Here is a 22094-nt window from a genome sequence, read left to right on the forward strand (position 1 = left end):
GCTTTCCCCCGTTTATGTACTGAGCATGACGTCACATGGTATGGAATGTCCCTTTGGCCAGTTTGGGTCAGCTGTCCTGGCTGTGCCCCCTCCCAGCTTCTTGGGCACCTCCAGCCTTCTCAGTCAGTAGAGCATGGAAGACTAAAAAGTCCTTGGCTAATGTAAGCACTACTTAGCAACAACTAAAACATCGGTGTGTTATCAACATTGTTCTCATCCTAAATCCAAAACACTGCACTGTACCAGCTACTAGGAAGGAAATTAACTCTATCCCTGCCGAAACCAGGACAACATTAAAAGACAGAGCTGGGAGGTTTTGTGATTTGCTTTCTTTACCTTCTGGCCTCAAGAGGGCTCCCAGCTACCTTCCAGCGTTCTTGGACCGGGCGGGAAGATGTCAGCCTGGCCCAGAGACAGGACCTTTACATCTGTGCTCAGCTGCTTAGGAAACATTTCCCATGTGTGAAAGACCTAATACCAAACTGCTAACTTGGTGTCTTCTGCTCCAGGAGCATGATATTGTGGGAATTCACATAAAAGAAAATACTAATATTTCATCCCAGTTTATAACCCAGAAGGAGATCTGAGAAATTCTTTAAAGCATTTGTTCCATTCTTGTGCTTGGAAGACTCAAGTGATGTGTTTAAACTGCTACTCTAATAATTGATTCAGTCAGTATACTGAACTGATTATTGATACAGTTTCTCAATGATTGTTTAGTAGATCAGGAGATTCTTTCTTTTTTAAAAACACAGAAAGAATGGTTCAAGTTAAATCAGAGCACAGCAAACAAGAGAGACTTAGGTCCCACTACCTGTGAAAACGCTGAGCTGAAAAACTGCTCTGAAGCAGGACAGGAAGAGTTCCTGGCATGCAGGAGATCAAAAGAACTCTCCTGCAGGTCTAAAAATGAACACTTGCTCCGTGGAGAGTAATTATTTTGGAACAACCAGCTGAGACACAGGACCTTGTGGGACCAGAAGAAGTTACAACTAGCTTCATTATCATCAGGAGATCAAAAGATTTTAAGATAGATGAGCATGCCAGCTGCTCTTTCAGGAAATGCCGTCCCTTTGTTACAATAGCTTAATACTTCCATTTTAAGAAGGCTGTTATATATCTATGTATGACTTGTATCTGAGTCATAAAAACTGCAGGTATCTGAACATAGTCAGACTTACTGAGAAAGTGCAGTCTCCCCTGAAGTATTGTAACCCAGGTCTTAGTCAAGTACAAGAAAGATATCAATAAACTGGTACAAGTTTGGTCAGGGGCTGGAAAACATGCCCTGTGAGGAGAGGCTGAGGGAGCTGGGCTTGTTCAGCCTGGAGAGAGATGGCTCCGGGGGGATCTTAATGCTGTCCTCAACTATCTAAAAGAAGGAAATTGAGAAAAAGGAGCCAGACTCTTAAAGGAAGAATGATAGGTAATGGACACGAGCTGGAAGATGGGAAATTCTGACTCAATATTAGGGAAAAAATTTCACCATGAGCATGGTCAAACACTGGAACCAGTTTCCAGAGAGGCTGAGGGATCTCTGTCCTTTGAGATATTCAAAACTCAATTGGAGAAGTCCATGAGCAGCCTGCTATAAGGGAACCTGCTTTGAGCAAGGGGTTTGGACTAGCTGAAGGTCCTTCCAACCTACATAATTCTGTGGTTGTAACTTGTGGGTTACTATAAAAACAGGGTCAGTCGTGTGGTGGGTTTACCTTGGCTGGCTGCCAGACCCCCAGCCTGTTGCTCTCTCTCTCCCCTTCCTCAACAGGGCAGGGGAAGAAAATAAAATGGAAAAACTCATGGGCCGAGATAAAGCCAGTTTAATATTCACTACCTCCCATTGGCAGGCAGATGTCCAGCCATTCCCTGGGAAGCAGGGCCTCAGTATGTGTAGTGGTTGCTTGAGAAGACAAACACCGTAACCACAAATGTACTGCATCTGCCTCCTTGCCCTCAGCTTTTCTTGCTGAGCACAATGTCATATGGTATGGAATAACCCTTTGATTAGATTGGGTCAGCTGTCCTGGCTGTGTCCCCTCCCAACCTCTTGCCCACTCCCAACCTACTAGCCTTTGGATGGGAGGGGGATTTGGAGAGAAAGTCCTGATGCTGTGCAAGCACTGCTCAGCAAAAGCCAAAACAGTGGTGTGTTATCAACACTGTTTTAGCCACGAATGCAAAACACAGCACCATATGGGCTACTATGAGGAAAGATAACTCCATCTCAGCCAGAGACAGTACATCATGGAATATAACTGTGCATGATAAGGGCTTCTTGCTTGAAAGGGACATCCACAGGGATGGATCAAAAAATACAGCTTACCCCAAACTGTAACGATAATGTTGTTCAGATAGTTCTACGTATTTTTGTTTCAATACAATTGATCTGACATTAATGGACAGTGTTAGGCTGACCTTAGCATCTGCATGCATAAGAAAACAATTAAATACTGTGTTCCCAAAGTGCTAAGCAACAACTAAAATTTAACAGAAAGAACTCAGGTATGCTGAGGATAAATTACCTGGGAAAAAAACCCCTAGAATTAACTGATTTTCTTTGCATTTTAGTCTTGATTGGACTGCTTGAGTGGTGAAAATTGCAGGACAGCAAATCTAATTAGTGAAATATGGTACTTCTTTAAGTAAGCAAACATGCTTTGGTGGCCAGAGCTTGGTTGCTTTATTTTTCTGCTCCATGGCCTGTTTCCCAGCTTTAATGCCTAATCCTAAAATGTACTGCTGAGTGCATTTTGTGACAATTCAGAAGATCTGTCTACCTACAACTTCTGAATTCTCTATAAAATTATGTGCATTGTTTATCTTAATCAAAGGCAGTTTTCTCAGCTTTAAGGTGCACCTCCCTAACCCTCTCTGTTGTTATTCTGCCTCCCTGATAGTTTAGTTATTCACTGAGGTGTGCCTATGCAGCCGGGAACAGAGGATTTGTTCAAACAGAAAAAAAAGCTGGCGCCTGATCCAGAGAACTGGTTTAAATGAGTTACCTGGCAAGCAGATCACACAATAGGGGTCTCTGATTATATGTTGGGCCTCTCCACAATGTGTCCTGAGGAACGGAGGCAGAAAGCAGAAAAAAAACCCCAAAGTTATATTTTTTTGGGGTATTTTCACTAGCTTACCTGAGGACAGTTGAGCCAATATCTGATGAAGAATGAACTCTGCCTTCCTGTGTACAGATTGATTCTTAATGAACAGGGGATGGAGCGTGAGGGACATTATCGGTAGAGAGTCTGTGGGTTTTATTAGGTTCTTTGCTGAACAGCATTACTAGGAAAAGAACAGTAACCCTTAAAGAAACAATTAAAGAAAAGGAAAAGACATTACAAACTATAGAACTGAATTCTCTGTGTTACAGGGTAGATAGCTGAAAACGGCTAAGTTTCTTGTTCTACTATCCAGGTGGAAGACAATTCCCTGATTTCATTCTTCAGATGGGTAAAATCCAGCCAAAGTTTATTCATGACTAGTTCATACTAATTTGTTCTGTTGCCAACGTTTGGGTTTTTTTAGCTTAAATTAGCTCTTCTCTCTCCCTCTCATTTATTACCCTGATGATTTTACAGACTGCTTTCTGTTTTTTTCTTCCTGAATTAAATGAGCCAAGATTTTTTTTAAGTGTCCTTTCCAAACATAAACTCTCCACTCAGTTGACCATTTCTAGCAGGATTTCTCTGCACACATTCTAATCTAAATTCATCTCTCTTGAAATGGATGTATGAAATTCTGTACGGTGTGTATGTGGGCTCAGTAATGCCTTAAACAATGGTAATGATTGCAAGAAAGCAGACCGGCATCGAGAGGCTTTTCAAGGTGCTTAATTTGAGGGGCTGAATATAAGAATCACTATCTAATCATAGCAGGAAACATTCTTGGCTTTCTTGAATCAAATGTCTTGGATGAACTTGCAGTGTAAAGTTAAAAAAAATCTATTTTGACACTAACAATTTCTCTACCAAAATATTTCAGGTGACAGGATTAACATAAGCATCAAAACCCAATCTTTATATCTAGAGTATCAGTTGGAACACTGTTTGGAAGAACAGTGGAAGGAAGAAGAAATTGAGGATTGATAGATGAACATTTTTTATTGTGTCAGAAAAAGTTTCTGTATGAAACAATATCTTGCCACCCTCTGTATTATGTGAACTAAAGAGAATTCACATGGGACGTGTAGATTGGTGTTGGTCCACAAACATAAATAATGAGTAAATGTAGTATATCTGTATGTTTATGAATCATTCCAAGGAAGGAAGAAGAAATTGAGGATTGATAGATGAACATTTTTTATTGTGTCAGAAAAAGTTTCTGTATGAAACAATATCTTGCCACCCTCTGTATTATGTGAACTAAAGAGAATTCACATGGGACGTGTAGATTGGTGTTGGTCCACAAACATAAATAATGAGTAAATGTAGTATATCTGTATGTTTATGAATCATTTAAGTCAAACATTTTTCCAGATAGGTGTATTTATGGATCTTAAAGCTGTGGCAATCACTTTATTCTTGGTTTCTTTTCAGAGTTTACAGAAACAGACCATCAAAAAAAAAGATACTATAATTTGCTTACTAAAGACTCCTTCATGGTCTGCTACTGCTACTTTGGGATTTCATGAAAAGCTCCTGAAAAGATGAGAAGTTACATAGTCCTAAAAAAATAAGATGCAGAGAAATTAATTTAATATTGTGGAATTAAAATACTGGAGCCTAGCAAAAAAACCAAAACCAAAACCAAACAACTCCACACCAAGAAAGTAGAAGGTAAAATTTTGGAGAAATACTCCAAAGCAGCAACCAACTGATGAACCCCCCTATTTTCTTTATTAAGTAGTTGCAATTACCTGTGCTTACATTCAAATAATAATAAGAGAATGGCTTTAAGAATGAATAGTCAATCACAAAAATACTAGAAAATGCCCAAGACAGCACTCAGTGCAAATCAAATTTATCCTAGGCCTCATACTTAGAAAAATCACATTGATCTAGTAGAAATAACAAATAAAATTCCCAGCAGAGAGAATTTCATCTCAAACGCTTGAAGTTCTGAAACTTCTGAAACAAGTAAATGACTGAAAACTTCCTTGTGAGGGAAATTATTAAACAACATGAATAAAAAAAGCTGTTACCATCTCACTCACTTTTAAGGGCCTAGCTGATGCTATATCAGCATTTCAGTTTTGGTCAGGAGATGAGTTATTTGAAGCTGCTGTTTATTTGCAGAAGTTCTGATTAGTCAAATATGATCACTTTGATATGGAAACTGGGTTATTTTTACCTTGACTTTTCCTCTAGCGTTCCTCTTGATATTAATGGAAACTTGGGTCAAAGCTCTAAACATAGATTAAGCATAATTGCATGTGATTCTCATGATTTGCCACACCTATTGCTATACCATTACAAAGTACCATTATCCCAAATATCTTCCAGCAATTTTCCCTGTGCTCTTTCAGCGTTACTAATTTGTGATTTTCAGTATGGCTTGTTATAGTAATATTGACAAGTGGCATATAACCACTCAATCAAGCATATCAAGTCCCTTAATTTGGTCTAATTCAGGCATCAATGAAAGGTGTGAAGCTTTTACATTTGCTCTACTGAAACTAATGTCCCTCACGGGGCAAATTGATTTTCAGTTTCAATACAAATCAAAATTTGATCACATGAAAAAGTGTTGTCAAGCCTGCTAAATTGATAATGAATGAACAAAGTAAAGCAACTGTTGAATATCTACCTCACATTTTCCTTTTCTCTGGTGTATAATTTCTATCCATTCAAAGTAATTTTCTAAAAGATGGAGCATCTCAGTCATTTTTTGCATGTCTACTTTGTTTAATTCACCAGGCCTATTTTTCGGTCATATTTTGTGTTGTGGTACTTTACATAGGCAAAGTAAATGGATTCTTTGGTACAAATGTTTTTGATTTAGCAAATAGCCAAATGCAAGAGACTAAGTGGAAAGTATATGGGGAGGAGAGAATGTATCTCCACCAAACTCTGTGTCCCAAACATGACTCCAGCTTCCATTTTCCCAGAGATGCATAGGTGGATTGCACAGAAATGACTGAAACAGTTTTGAAAGACAAATAAGACAGCATAATAATTATGTCTATCTCTATAATTGCTTTCTTTGAGGAAGCTGTAATTCTCCTAATAGCACGGATTAAGGGACATGCCTGCTTTTATTGTCTTTATATTGTTAGTGACATAAATAATCTTAAACAGTTCTACAGTAATTACACATAAAGAAAGAAAAATATCTAGTATTGCTTTTTGCTAATGTTTTTCTTTATCTGGAATTCTACAAGTAATACAAATAGAATAGGGTTAATCAGTTGATCCTTGATATCATCTCTCTAACATCTTCAACGCATTCATCTTTTGGGCATATTCTCTATGTCTTGATCTATGCCTGGAGATGTACATTTGTTCTAACAGGCTTAAGAGCAAGCTGTGAATACCACAGAAATATTTGGTTTATACTGCTATAAAACAATTAATTGTAACAAAGAATCTGCAATGTCTTCAGAGCACTGCCCATTTATGCAGAAACAAAACTGTTAGCTCATTTTATTTAATTGAGGTTACCCTTTCCATGATTTTCCTAGGAAATCTGCATACTGAATCAGTATCTTCATGGCCTTCATGGTTATTTGCCATACTGTGCTGTTGATTTGTAAGCATAACTCCCCACTGATTTCTAGGAAAGACAACTTGGGAACAGCGTGCATTGCGTAACAAGTGGTAGGGCCTGTAACAGATTCACCAGTCGCAGAATATCCATCTTACTTTATGTGGTATGAATAAGGCATCAAAATCTAGTAGACTTACATCAAGATAAAGCATGTATAAGTAAGATCTGATCCTGGTCCCTGTATGAATTGATTTATGGTGTTTACCCCTTTGACATCTACAGATCCAGTTGATTTTCAGATGACAAAATTTCTATCAAATTAATAAAAGTTACATGATTTAACTGCCATTGAATGTAGATCTATATTCACATGCTGATTAATTTACAACTCAGCTTACATCTTTAGCTCAGCTAGTTCTGTCTCTGAGGCTTAGGTTAAGTGCTTTTGACTTCTCTTGAAATGTTTTCTTCTAATTTAAAAGATGACTTTAGGTATCTTAGACTAAATCGCACCAAAACTGGAACAGGGTTTAGCCATCCTCCAGCCCTCTCTCTTGCCTCCATTCTTAGTTGCAATATAACTGAGAAGTGCCTGGAATTCCACATGTACTTGCTGAAAATGTTCTGAAAGATGCCTTTATCCATGCTACCCAGCAAGCTGTTTGCTGTCATATTCTCCTATGGTGTGTGGAAAAGCTGGCTTTCAATGCATCCCAAGACAAGGAGCTGGACCTCATTTCTCTCAGTTCTTGCATAAATGATCTAAAATCTAAACTTCTAAATGTAGGGTGGACAAAGCCATCCTTACCACTTGACTGGAAACAAAGGCAAAAGCAGACTTCACCTTGTCTTTGGAGACGTAGCTGGAGGTATTTGCTTTGGAGAAAGCATACTAAATCTGGCTCGTAAGTGAAGGATGATACTAGGTTCATAAACTTGGGAAGATATGCGCTTATGATTTCCAGTTAGCTGACCGGAAGCAGTCTACCACTCAATGTGCAACCAACTTTTGGATTGCCCTTTAGGAACTGTACATATACAAGGGTATAGGTATGAAGTTTTTCACAAGAAGGCAGGAATTTTCCACCTGCCAGCTTTCTGAGACACCTAGCTATCAGCCAAATCTAAGCCAGAAGCTCTATAGCCCCACTAGGAAGGTACTTGACTTGAGACAGTTCAACCCTGTCTGACTTGAATATGCCTGAGCCTTTGGTGAGAACTAGTCTTTAGCCTGTATGAAGGAGAAATCTACTTGTCCTGATAGAAGTTTTCTGTAATTCAGGAATAGTAGATATTGTGTATGTTTCCTTGTGGAGGTCATGTACACACAGGGTTGGGTCAAGGTAGAAGCAATCCCAACATTACCTGGGCTGGGCCTACAGGAGGCAATAAACTGGCTATAACTCCAGTGCCAATATTAAAGCCCTGGGAAGCACAAAACACTGCTGGTGCTGCTGCCAGTGAGGCCAGTGACTACAGGGGGACTGAAGGAAGGGACAGTCTCTCCCACAGCAGCCATTGCTCCTTTTCTCATGCCACTGTAATGTGGACTTTTAACTTCCTTGATCCATAAAGCAACAATGTGTGAAATGGACTAAACTTAATTTTTCATTTTAAGTGAAAAGTTAAAGTAAAAATACTGTAAAATGTAAAGTTTATTTAATTCATCGGGTGCTCTGAGGTCCTAAAGGAAAGAAAGAAAACAAAAAGGGATGCAAAAAATCATTGCAATCTTTTTAACTGAGTAAAAGAAGTAGAAAGCAATATTACTACTGGAATAGTGGAAAAGAAAAAATGAAAATATTGGAAAGAAGGCTCTTTAAACAGTTGAAAGCTTGTCAGACAAGATCATCATTTAGGGTTTTACAAGGGAGGGTTCTTATGGGACTGTAAATACAGAAATCACAGTCTACATCAGCAGAAAAATAAATCCAGTAATAAAACCAACACGATTAGTGGTGCTTGGGAATTCTGGAGTGAATGCTGCTTCAAAACACTCTCACAAGATGGAATGGAAAGTGATGTGGAAAGAAAGAACAGCAAAATGCCAATGGTATGGTCTCTTGAGCAAAGGGCTGACAGGATACTTTATATACTGTAGGCAAAAGCATAGACCTCTGAAAGCAAAATCCTCTCCTGAGTCTAGAAACATCAGTAGTGTAAATTTACCACAACATCTACAGCAGTTAAGTAGATGACTAGTGTGACATTATTCACAGAGCCTGAAATATTTCATGCATTCCTATAGGTGAGAAATACTTGCTAGCAACAATGAACTTTTCCTTGTTCCACTGCTTTTTAATTAGCATTCCTTGAGCCATTTCCCTGGTTCTGATAATATTCTGCAATACTCTTTGCACTGCTCTCTATCTGCTTAAAGCAAACAAACAGAACTTATAATTTTCCCCCCACTTCTGTTTAAAGCTGTTTTGGTGACGTCTTTCAGAGCTGTATAATACTAGAATAGGTCTCATCAACAATGATCAGCCTGAGGTTTTAAAGATCCTAAACAAAGTAGGCAGAAGTCTGCTCCCAATTTATGTACTGGATAGTTAGCATAGCATAGTGGAGAGAGATAATTTAAATACTGTTGAGTGCTGAAGTGAAAGGAAGGAGGCAATCTACTATACACAGATACCAATGTTTAATCCTGAAAAGGCAATAAACTGTCCCATGCCATCTTCTGACACTATATTTGTTTGCATTCCTTGACAAAGGTCACCATTGAAGCAGGCATTGATGGCATGATGAATTGAGGTAAGAATTGTGAGGTGGATTACAAACTGTTTCATGGAGGGTTGGTGACTGAAATAATATCAAGCTGAAGCGGTAGACGATAATCCTCTCAGTAGTTTGGTTTCCCTGAGAATCCAGGCCTGTGACCTACCTGACATGGGCCATGGTGACGAATCTCTGGCTAATTCACATTAAGTTCTTTGTAAGGAAAATACAGTTTGTCTAGGAGATGGGGAAAGGGGAAGTTAGTGCTTCCCTTGTCCTGTTTTATAAAGTCAGGGAAGGGCTCAAGGTGTTTTCTTGGTCCAGCAGCTTAGATGAGTCTGAAAGCTATGCCAGCTGTTGCAAAAGAGGGTGAAGGAGGCATTGAGGAGAAGTTGGCTAACAATAAGAAGGAGAAGATTAGTTCCTATAGCTGAAAGATCACCCAAATGACAGGTACTGAGGATCTTTACATCTCTACCCAAACTCAACTGTCTTATTTCTGTGCTGAAAATAGAACATACTCTTTAGCCGTACAGTGAACTTCCTTTTTTTGGATAGAGAGATTCAAAAGCATTGAAAGCACTCCTAATGTGAGAACTCTGTGGCATTTGGCAGTGATCGGCCCTTTCTCTAGGCTAGGTAGTGGCATAGGAAAGATGGGAACTATAGTTTCAAGCATGAGTACTGATTGCTCAGTCCTACCCACTGCAGTTGACCTTTAAGAACATCAGCTAATTTGAGACCAAAAAGCAATATGTTTTCTTTAAAATTCTCTGTGCCTGATTATTATTATTACCCCAGATTGAATGTTTCTCTCCCTCTGCAGCTGGAATTCTAATTGGCTATTCTGTTCCTGTAACAGCTGCTAAGAAGCTTTGCTCTTCCTCTAACTGCTCTATTACTTCTACATACGACCAAATGCAATTACATTTTGTTATCCCTGCATACTTATTTTTTATCTCATTTCAGTTCATTTAGCTTCTTAAGAAATGGATGGGTCCTTAATGTGGTTTAAAAGTGTTGGTGTCTTTCTCAGATTAACAAGCGTTGGCATACTGGCATGTTGAAGCTTTGTTTGTAGATGATGCCTAAGTGCAGCGAAGACATGCCAACATTCATTCCTCGGCATGTTGAGGCTTGCTAGATTTGTGCAAAGAAAGCAAATTGCCTTGTACATGTATTTTGTGATAGTGTAGGGAAAGCTGGATCTATCAGATGAGGAAGATGACTTATGGACGTTTCACCACTGTAAACTGTAAATGTCTTTCAGAGGCACCACCTGCACATTTCCTCAAGTTGAACATTATCCCCCCTTGCCCAAAACAGAATAGTTTCTCCTTTTGGAAGGCCAGCAACATGTCCTTTCCAGGCATCCCCTGCTCAGACTCAAATTCTGGGATCTAGTCCAGGGATTCATGGCGCGATTTGGAGGCTGGCCAGCACACACATTGTGCTGCACATTTCCTTATCTGAAGAGGCAGCTAGCAAATGTTGTTATAAGAACAAGCCCCTTTTTTCACCATTCATTTGATTTTTGGAGTTGTACTGCTCCCGTGTCTCTGAAGTTGATTGGAAGGCCTGAGAAAGACTATGAATAAGCCAATCAGCAATCTGTGTCCTAAATATTGACTTTGGCTGCTAATAGGAGTATTTAGATACAGGAGCAAGTGCTCTTATTGGTTGCCAAAGGACAAGATTAGTACATTTACTAGTAAGATAGGGCTGACAATCTGCTTCACAGAGCAAATACATCTGGGCTGACCTTATGTGTGTTGGCCCTCTAGGAAAACAAATAATCAAGGCCAATGAAATGAAAAGGGTGATCAATACAGATATTTGCTTGTTGTTTACAAGTAAGGGGCCGCATGTAGTCTGTGATCCCTGATGGGAAATGGTAGATTAGCACTTAGTTTGCTGGTAGTTTAAGAATGGTACAGCTTAATGGCTGCTCTGTAGACGCTGAGGGCGAACTATGTTAGAATGAAAACATGATTTCTCCATCATCAAATATGGGATTGCTGATCTTGTTTTACAACCTTGTTTTATATAGGGGTAAATAGGTGATTTTTAAAACCCTGTTGCATGATCTGTTTATTTTCTTTCTCCTTCTACATTTTGATACCTAATAATTTTCTATTTCCTTATTATTTATTTTATACAGCCTCTCTTTGTTTTAGAGAAGACTTTAGGACTCAGTAGCTCAAAAGTGATGGGTGATTTTGCCTGCCTTGTATTGTTTATCTAACCAGAGGTAACTTAAAAACAGTTTTCAAGAATGAGTAAATACCTTCCCAAGAAATCAAGGTCCTTTGACCACCTAAAGGTTGAACAGCCAAATCTGAACATTCTCAAAATCTCTAGTAATTTTGGAGAAAATCATAGTCCTTTCTTGACTTTCTCATGTGTTTCCTTTTCCATTCCCTATTGCATCTCTCTGTTCTCCTCCCCTTCTTCCTTGTACTTCTCCTTTCCATGTCTTACAGGATTCCTCTCTACTTCTTCTATCTTTCTTTGCACATTATTTAGTTACATACTATTAGGAAGCCTGCATATGATTTTTCATACATCTTATTTAATGATCTCAAAACTGTACTAGCAACAGTAATGCTATTTTGAAAAGTGTTAATGACAGAGTATCACCACCATCTATACTAAGTCTGCTGGTGAAGCCTGAACCTACCCCAGGTTAACTGCAGGTAATCCCAGATACCCCAATCCCTGGGAGAAACAGGGTCTGGACAGGAACTTAGAACAGGGAAACTTGTAGCAGTGTGTATTCTACACCCTTCAGGAAATGAGGCATAGAAGAATAGAGGTAGATATGTAGAATGAGTAAGCAATACCCTTGCACTTGGAAGTAATCCTGCATTTTGGTCAGCCCTGAAGTGGTCAGGCAGTTGGACTAGATGATCATTGTAGGTCCCTTCCAACTGAAAATATTCTATTCTGTTCTGTTCTGTTCTATTCTATTCTATTCTATTCAGAGCTCTGAGGTTAGCTGGTTGCTCAGGCCGAAGGGCTTTTCACTGTTCTGTTTATTCTATTCTATTCTATTCAGAGCTCTGAGGTTAGCTGGTTGCTCAGGCCGAAGGGCTTTTCAGTTGTTTTGTAAGAGTAACTCTTGTAGAAAGTGCACCTGTCATCCCAGTAGTTAAACAAGAAGATCAGATCTTGCTATCTGTGCAGCAAAGCCATCCAATGGGGAAATGGAGCTGTGCTCCTTCCTTGTCCAGCTGCCTCGCATCAACTCTTGGAAGCACATCTCAGAGTGAAAACATGTTATCAGGACAAAATAAAGTAAGCAGCGATACGCACCGAATATCCTGACAATCAAACGTGAATGTCAGAATGCCTATATTTTGTCTTCTTCCAGCTTCCTAAGCACCTGTTCTGTTTATGGTACTCACACCTTTAAAATTCAAGCATGTATGTGAGCCCCTGCAAGGAATCTACTTTGTGGGGGAGAAGACTGTAGACTACTACTCTACTACCGTAGAGTAGCCAGTGCCTATTGGTGATGCAGGTGCTATTGTAGATCTTGGCTTGCATCACTGGGGCAAATGTAAGTGAGACATGCTTGTGTAAAATGAAAGCATAGGGCTTTTCTGAAATTTCAGGTAAACACAATAAACTGGGAATCCTGGGATCTTGTGGTAACTATGGCACTAGGTAGTAAGAAACAACGAAAGTACTGTATGCTTGAAATACAGGCTAGGAAACTACCAATTTTAATGGCACATTTAATCTTTTCCATACCAGATATAAATGTGATATCAGTAACATGTTTTGATACTTAACTATGTGCTTACTGTGAAGAAAAGCAAATCAGAGAAAAAATTTTCATCTGTGACAGAAAGACTTTATTTTCCTAAAACTGGTTCAGGTAACTGAGCACACAGGAAAGATTATCTGGATGGATACTGAGTAATCAACTGTGTAGTTCTGTGAAAACAGAAATTTGTTGGGAATTAATTAGGTAAAGGGAAGTTAAAACCTTATCATACATAAAAAGGCAAAATCCTTATTTGAATGCGAATGTATTTTTCCTGTGTAATGGGAAATGTAATGTACGAGGATATGAATTTGTATGCTTTGAATACATCAGGGACAGATTAATTCCTGGGTATGTCATACATAAAGAACAAAAGAACCTAAAAAATTGTGAAAGAGAAACCAGGCAATGTACGAACAGAGTGTCAAGTTAACCGTGCCAATGGACAGATTCTGACTGAAACCAAAATATGACACTTTAAAACTTTAGCAGTTATACCTCTAGTAATTACACCAGTTCACTTGAACAGGGGATGAAGGTGGGGTGCAGGGAGGAGAGGAAGAAAGGGCAGTTGAGAAATAAGTGCTTTGGACAGTTACAATGCTGTGACACAGCAGCATTTATCTGCAGTTCCTTACGAGAACAATTTTCCTGAATCAGGCCCACTGACAACAGTGACTGTGGGTCTCTTCCAAACTCTGCTTTGGAAAGAGGTTTAACCTGTTTGTCCAAAAGGTGACATCTATGTCACCCCTACATCTATGATTCTCAGAAGGATTTCTACTTCTTGTTATGGAGATACACACTCCAGGTGTGGCCTCACCAGTGCTGAGTAGATGAGAGGATCCTCTCCCTTGACCTGCTGGCAATGCTGTGCCTCATGCAGCCCTAGACACCATTCGCCTTCTTTGCCACAAGGTCCCATTGCTGACTCATGTTCAACTTGGTGTCCACCAGGTCCTTTTCTGCCAAACTGCTTTTCAGCTGGGTGGCCCCCAGCATGTACTGATGCCTGGGATTGTTCCTCCCCGGGTGCAGGACTTTGCGCTTCCCTTTGCTGAACTTCATGAGAGTCCTGTCAGCCCATTTCTCCAGCCTGTCAAGGTCCCTCTGGATAGCAGCATAACCTATGGCATATCAGCCACTCTCCCAGTTTTGTGTCATCTGCAAACTTGCTGAGGGTACACTCTGCCCCATCATCCAGATCACTAATGAAGATGTTAAACAGGACTGGACCCAGTATTGACCCCTTGGGTACACTGTTAGTTACTGGCCTCCAACTAGACTTCATGCCACTGGTTACCACTCTCTAGGCCCGGCCATTCAGGCAGTTTTCAATCTCTCTCTCTTATGGGAGGCAGTGTCATAGGCCTTACTGAAGTCCAGGTCAACAATATCCACTGCTCTCTCCTTATCTACCAGGCCAGTCATTTCATTGTAGAAGTTTATCAAGTTGGTCAAGCATGACTTAGTGATGACTACTCGTGATGATTTCTGCTTCTGGCTATGGAGGTATTGTGTGTGTTATAAGTGGGGAACAAATCAAGCTCCTGTAGCATTGGTGATTAGATTTCAGTTTTGAGGAGGTAACTTACAGAAAGAATGAGCAGAAGTTCTGGAGGCCCTGTCCTCAGTTGGCTGTGATGTCCCTGGTTCCTGGTCTTCCACAGCGAGAGTGCACAAAGTTTGCAAACGGAAGACAAAATTGTGTACTGACCAACATTGAGGTAACTCCACTGATGCTACTGTAATCATCCCCAAAGGACATGACAACTTCTTTAATTAAGGAAAATATAACAGCCCTTCCATGTGCACAGTTAAATAGAAATTCACAAAAACAGAAAACAAATGCCTTAATGAGGACATGCAGTTAAAATGTGTTTTTCTTTTTCTTTCCTTAAGTGTTTGAAGTTTCCATTAAGATTTTCCAAAACAATGACATGACAACATGCAAGAAGCAGATGACAAGCTGTAATTTCCCCCAGTGATGCACAGAATAAATTATAGTCAGAAAGCAGGTTTGTTAAGGAAAAGGCTTTTCAAACTTTGGTGCAGCCAAAGCAATTGGATGGCTTAAGAACTAAAGCTTCGGCTTAAACCTCAAACTCATATCTGTGTAAGTTTAAGTATGCATTTAAACACTTTACTAATTCAAGCTGTATACACTGATACTGCATCTTTAAGCACGAAGCAGAAAAATGAAGAGACTCTCCTCCATCCATGGTACCACAGTTAAGCTCAGAGGGATAACATGATTCACTACAGTTCAAAATAAACATTGAAGACCCCACTCACCCCCTGCCTCCATCTGCTCCATGGAATTCATCATGTTGAAAAGCAATTTCCGTAAAGAACAGTATAGTTGTCTTGTGTGTGTCTAGGGCATAACAGCTCAGTGAAAATCTCTGCTTTGGATAAAGCAACATTCTCAAAGGCAAAGAAACATTAGTATGACGTTAAAATGATGCAAAAATAGCATATCCTTTACTATGCACATGTAAGTATGCAATAACACCATACATGCTGGAACAACAGTAGAGTTTACCCATGCTTAGCACATTGGGGACTTTCTGACCACATTGGATAAAAAGAGAATTCAAAGTCGCATTAAGTATTACTTGAAAAGAAAGTTAATGAATTATCTCTATAACTTTTCAGAGCACAGGAGAGCCAGCAACTGAAGTTCCCTAGATTTCTCTGTTTTATGAGTGGTTCCTAGAAATTGTAGACCCCTCAAAGCCAGGACTTAGGACTACCTGTGTAACTACTTTGATACCATGCAGTTGGCACAACAAAAAACGTAAAGCTAAGGAAATTTAAACTATGCAAATCTGATTTTTTTTTCTGAACTCATGGGAGATCTTTGCCGAAAATGCAGATCTTTCTTACCAGCAGTTCCTATTTCTCCCAATAAACCCTATTACATATCTTCCTCAAAACAATTGACACTGTTTTGGAGAAACAGTGAATAAAAATCATGGCCTTTCATCTGGTCAGTGATGCTAAAAGGTTCTTTTCAGATGAAGGCATGAAACATAGCTCTTCCACTATTTTCTTCAGCACAGAATAACAGAAAACAATATTTTTGCTTTGCTACCAATGTTTTTTCTACTTTAGCATAGATGGAATATATAGATCTTGCTACTTTCTTTTGCAAAATGACATGGAGTTAATTGTGGTTGAAAAACAGAAAAAGTCAATGATAAAATGTTGATATTTCAAAGCTCTTTGTTTCAAAGGATTTGAAATTAACATTATTTACTGTGGTTTTTTTCTGGAATTTTATTTAAAAATGGATGAAAATGGTTTAAAAATAGCAATCATACTGCTGTTCTATTGAAGATCCAGTTTTTTATAAACACAAAACTCCAAGATTTTTTTTTAAGTTTGTAAAGTAACATTTAGAAAAAAATAAGCAAGAGCACAAATTTTAGTAAGATGTTTCAATATTTCATGGATAGCTATTGTAGCTTTAAAGTAAAATTATATAAAAATTCCATGCAATTCACAAAGGTGCAGTTTCCCAAGAATGCATAATTTAAAAAAGTGGAAACATATTCTCATATGTCTGCAAAAACTCTGCAGAGCTGAAGAAAAGCACTTACTTCCTTTTCCTCTGGATGCAAGAATTTGAAGTGCACAGAGAAGTTCCCATCAGAGGGAGCACTGTAAGAACACTGGATGCATCGGCTGTGGTGTATTCCCACTGCAAGTGACACTGCCTCTTGTCTGCAGAAGGACTGGCTTTCCAGGCAGTGCAGCATGGAGGTGTGATCTCCCTGCATGCCATTTACAGTGATTGGGCTTGCTGTGCACGTGCAAATCACCAGCAAATTGCAGGGTCAAACAAATGAAGTACATGGGAGGCCTGTACTTTAAGATAGCACTTTAAGATCTACTTGAATTGAAGCATTAGCACATTTTTGTTATTCTCCCTCATGTCAAACATGCCTCCAGCTGAAGGAGTACTCCCAACAAATTAACAGACAAGAAAATAAGATCATTGCTGAAATGAAACCTGGATACAGCAGGCTCATCCCTCAGATTAACCTCTGTGTCTAAATCTGGATTGTGAGACAGGTATGAGTCCAGCTTGAGCTTGCACAAGAGAAAACAAAACAAGCTGTAAGAAAGAAAATTGTAATTGTTTTTGTAAGAGCCTAAAGAAGAACCTATTAACAGCTTTCTAAGATCCAATGCTTCACCTGATTCTGGTTTACTGCATATTCAAAATCTCTCAAGACTGTTCTAGGGACAACTTTGGCTCAGCTTGAAGAATGTGCCTCTACTGGGTAACATTTAGCATAAAAAAATAGTCCCAATATTTCTTTGCAAGTTCTCTGGAGAGCAGAGAGACAAAGCAATCCCTGAGACTTTTAGATGATGTTATTTTCCCTCCTACAAGAATGAGAGTCTCCAAACTGCAAATGTTTCCTTTGAAGCTGCTGCTCTTTTACTTTCAATTTTCTTGGGGAGAAGCGAATTATCTTTCCCAAGGAAAATTAGGCAGCATTAGCAGCACAGTTTTCGTAAAAGCAGCAGATGGATAGTGCAACAGTCCATTTGCTTTCCACTGGAAGTATGTGTCCACCTGTGTGGACAGGTATTCTAGAAAGAACATAAACACTTTCTGGTACAGCAAGGTGCTCTGGTAGGCAACCGACTTGGGATCTCAGGCCCCTTCAGCATGTCCAGAAAAAGAGTCAGATGCAAATACTGGAAGTCATGGATGCCTGACATGGAGGTTACAAGTATATTAGTAAACTAAGAGCATCAGGGCTGTTCTCGGGAGCTGGTGCCAACTAGCATTCTAACCATATCCGTTGTCCATGCTATTAAATTGTTTTTATCCATGAAACTATTTTTAACCTCCAGAATAGAGTCAACATATTACCTGCCTTTCAGAAACAGTGTCTGTCCCTTCCAACTACTGAACAGTTCTCAAGAGTTGCTTGGGACTGTGCTGGTCAGCCTGGGCTACAGCATGCCAGGATCCATCTGGACAGTGCAGCAGTAATATATAAATAATTATGTTCCAGTGGCTGAGCATGTTCCCTGGCGTCATTCAGCTAATCAAAACAGATGTAGCTTGGGAGTCTAACCTGAAATGAAGAAATAAATTTTAAGATAAACTGAAAGTTTTGATAATGGATTTGTATATCTCACAACAAGCCCTTATTCTGAATGGGTGGTTAGGTTGCAGAGGATAAATGCAAGTCCTGTGAAAGGTGTGATTTCTGAAACAGAATTCAGTGTTCATGAAATGAAGAAGGAATCACTCATTCCTATATACAATCTTATTACACCACCACCACCACCCAAAAAAAAAAAAAAAAAAAAAAAACCCCAGACTTCTAAATACAATCTTATTACACCACCACCACCACCCAAAAAAAAAAAAAAAAAAGAAAAAAGCCAAGATTTCTAGAAATTTTGTCATTTTGAAGTTTTTTTCTATTGTGGAGGCAAACAGTAAAAATTGACTTAAAAAAAGCTCTAAGAATATGTTGCCTACTGCTCCTGTGAAATGTGACATCTTGCCATTCAGAATGTGAAACTCATGATTTCTTTAGGTTGTGCAGTTTCTTTTTTAATTCACCCAAATGCTTTCCTCTGTTGTGGTTAATATAAGCTCCAACAACCTGTAAAACAAATAGCTGAAGGTCAGATGCTAAAATATTTATCAAAATTAAAATCTGCACACTCTCGATTTTTTCTTTTTGAAATATAACCTGTGTTCCTAGATTATTTGTTGTTTCTGTTGTTGTTGTTTTCTCTTTCATTATCTGCTAGCTGAAGTCATTATCTGTAATTTCAGAGCAATTAATTTTTATTATAGTATAATTATGGAAATAATTTCCTTCCTTCTAATGCAGTCTTTGTTAAACTAAACCCAATAAAGAAATACATACAAAATAAACAAACTAATGAAGAATAATATTTGTTTTACCAAACATGACAGCATCCAAAGACAAGAACAGAGACACTTGCTGCCACTACTAAGTTGGATACCTTCATCCCTGCTGATAAAGAGAATCTTCTCACTCTCTATTTGCTTGCTTTCTTAAAAAAATAATAAAATCCCTTCTTTGATCTTGGAATGCTTCCCTGCTGAGCTGGGATTGATCTTTAAGAAGCACTGGTTTTAACTCTTTGCAGCCTTGTGCCTATGTATGTACTGAAGAAAGGGACTGGACAGGCCATTTATTGCACTTGGATAGATATCTCTGGGCAGACTTAGCTTGGAGGTTGTGTTTTCAGGATCAAAGCAAACCAACACAAAAGCTTACCTTTTCTCTACCTCCTTCTGCATTTCTTCGGTGGTCACAGTTCCCAAAACAGGAACATGCTGCTGGAAAAGGATTTCTTGTGTCACTGAATCACTCATAGTCTTCTGATTGATAGCCTAAATTTCCTTTGAATTTCTGGCCTGCATTTACTCATAGCCGATTTATACCTAGTTGCTTTTGTGCCAGCTGTGGTCTTTAGCTTAGGTAGATCTTCCCTGTCTTTACTGTTTTCCTTTTCTGAGCCTCCCTCTTCAGCTAAAAAGACAAATCCTTTTCATCGAGGTTTTCAAGACTTGGTTAAATTGTCTGCTATGGCGGACAAATGTGGTGTTGGTACTTCAAGGAGGAGGTTGGACTAGGTGACCTCCAGACATTCCATTCCAGTCCACATTTCTGTGATTTTTGCCTAGGAAAAAAGACTGAATTTATGTCAGGCTTGGGAATGTGTTAATTTCTACCTCACCTGCTAAAATTAAATGAAAGGCTGCACCTAAAGTAGGAAAAAGGACAAAATTCTCTTAGGTTTAGATATTTTAGATGAATTGTACAAATCCTTTACTTGACCTCTTACTAATCAATACAGGGTACAGAAGCTAACAACAGTGCTAAATTAAATAAAGTTTCTCCTTTAATCATCTGGAAAACCATAGTGGTGTCTTGGTTTCAAATATGTCATGAAAAAAATCCCAAACCTATTATTCCTGGATAAAAAATAATCCTTTATTTTGAGATTTCAGTATATTTTAGCAATTTAACTATTTGAAACTGTAGATTAAAGATCAACACCAAACTCTTGCTGAAAAGGTCATTTATTTGAAAAATGTTTAAAAGCTGGGGAAACACTTATGCCAGTATCCTCCTTCATACTGAGTGAAGAAAAGTATGACACAGCTGAGCCACCTGGGTGAGAGGAAATTTAAAGGTTGGTGGATTCCTGCACTTATAAATGCCACTTGTGACACACAGTAAAATTTACCTTTATGAATGTTGGTGAAGAATGAAGAAGTCTTGCCCAAGCAGGTTCATGTAAACTCCCAGGACTCTTTGTATTATTCAGAAAGTTTTAGTCATTACAGAGGTGTTTCCCAAACTGGAAACAGGAAAGAAAAATATATAATTGTTCCTCAGAACTTTCATTTTCAGGATTTTTTCAAGAAGTATCTCTAAAGAAGATTATAAGTTATTAACAAATGTTAAACTTACGATTAAAGCTTAATTGTACCCTGGGTTTATAGAGTAGTTGAATAAATAGTTTGGAATTGTACTTGGAACAGATGTGCAACTGATTTTGTGTGCTAGTAAATTTTTAGTGGCATGCTACAGTTCAGAAGGGGTTGGAAGGTGGAGTTACTTTAATTTTCCTCCAGGAAACCTACTTTTTTCATAGCCATAGGCAGAATCCTGTCTGCTAACTCCTATCAAGTCCATTGAGCAGGAGCTGCTGTGGTTGACACTGCCTGGCTCCTTCAGACACTGTTTTGAAGTAGGGGTATGATTAAGAGTCGTCATTAATTCTGTAGACCTGCCGCAGTGTAAGGTTTCCCTTGACCTTTTTGTCCACTATTTCTACTCATCTGTATTGTTTCTGTAGTTCTCGTTCACATCGTCATCTCTGATTTGGCTCTTTTTTTACTGAATGACCTTTTATATGGCTCAGAATAGTCTGGGTAAAGTGGCAAAGAAACAGCAATTTCTGAAACATCAAAGCGTATTCCATGCTTCTCCAATGTAAATTCAGCAAAATCTTTGTCATAATGCAATCCTCCTATTTTATAAATAGGTTCCTTTGAATCCTTTGTTATCATTTAACATGCTTGCAGAATTCCTTCTTATCCAAGTAACTCTTTTCATCCAGATATAATTTGCTTTCTATCTCGTGCTTGCTTTTATTAGAATACTGTAGCTGAATTTTGCTCCTCAGGCAATATGCTTAAAGTCTGCAGGATCACTCTTATGGTTTTTTTGAAAATAGGTGTCTGTATTTTAGTTTATATTGTTATTTAGGGTGGTTGTGAAATGCCTGTAAATCTTGTGTAAGATTCAGAAGTTTGTACTTACTGTTATGAAGGATAAACCTTGGATTTGGAGGGAAATGTAAACAAAACCTGAGTGGTATTCTTGGCACAATTATAAACCTTGGTCTTGGAAAGCTTGTGAAGCTACTCACATGCTTGAAGTTAAATGTGCACTTAGCTCTTTGCATAGTCAGGGCAGAAATGCATAATTAACCACAATAGAAAACAACAAAATTATAAGAACTCAACACATGTATCACATCATAATGGCATACAAAATGGTAATAAAAGTGATGAATATCATCCATAATAAGAATTCTTGTATCTGAAATCAAATATCAGTGTCCTAAGGCTTTTGTCTTAATCTGTGTATGAAGATGTTCTTACATAGTTGCATATTAAAAATTTGTCTTTGCCTAGCCAAACACATTCATCAGTCATCACTTTCTTTGCAAAGGAATGACAGCTAGTTTGGAGAACTGCAAGCTCCCACCCATTTATATAAATGTCGTGGTTTAACCTCAGTCGGCAACTGAACACCACACAGCCGCTCGCTCACTCCCCCCCTCCCTGGTGGGATGGGGGAGAGAATTGGAAGAGTAGAAGTGAGAAAACAGTTTAATAATTGAAATAATAATAATAGAATAA

Source organism: Aptenodytes forsteri, unplaced genomic scaffold, assembly GCF_000699145.1.
Source record: "Aptenodytes forsteri isolate BGI_AS27 unplaced genomic scaffold, ASM69914v1 Scaffold100, whole genome shotgun sequence".
Classification (NCBI taxonomy): domain Eukaryota; kingdom Metazoa; phylum Chordata; class Aves; order Sphenisciformes; family Spheniscidae; genus Aptenodytes; species Aptenodytes forsteri.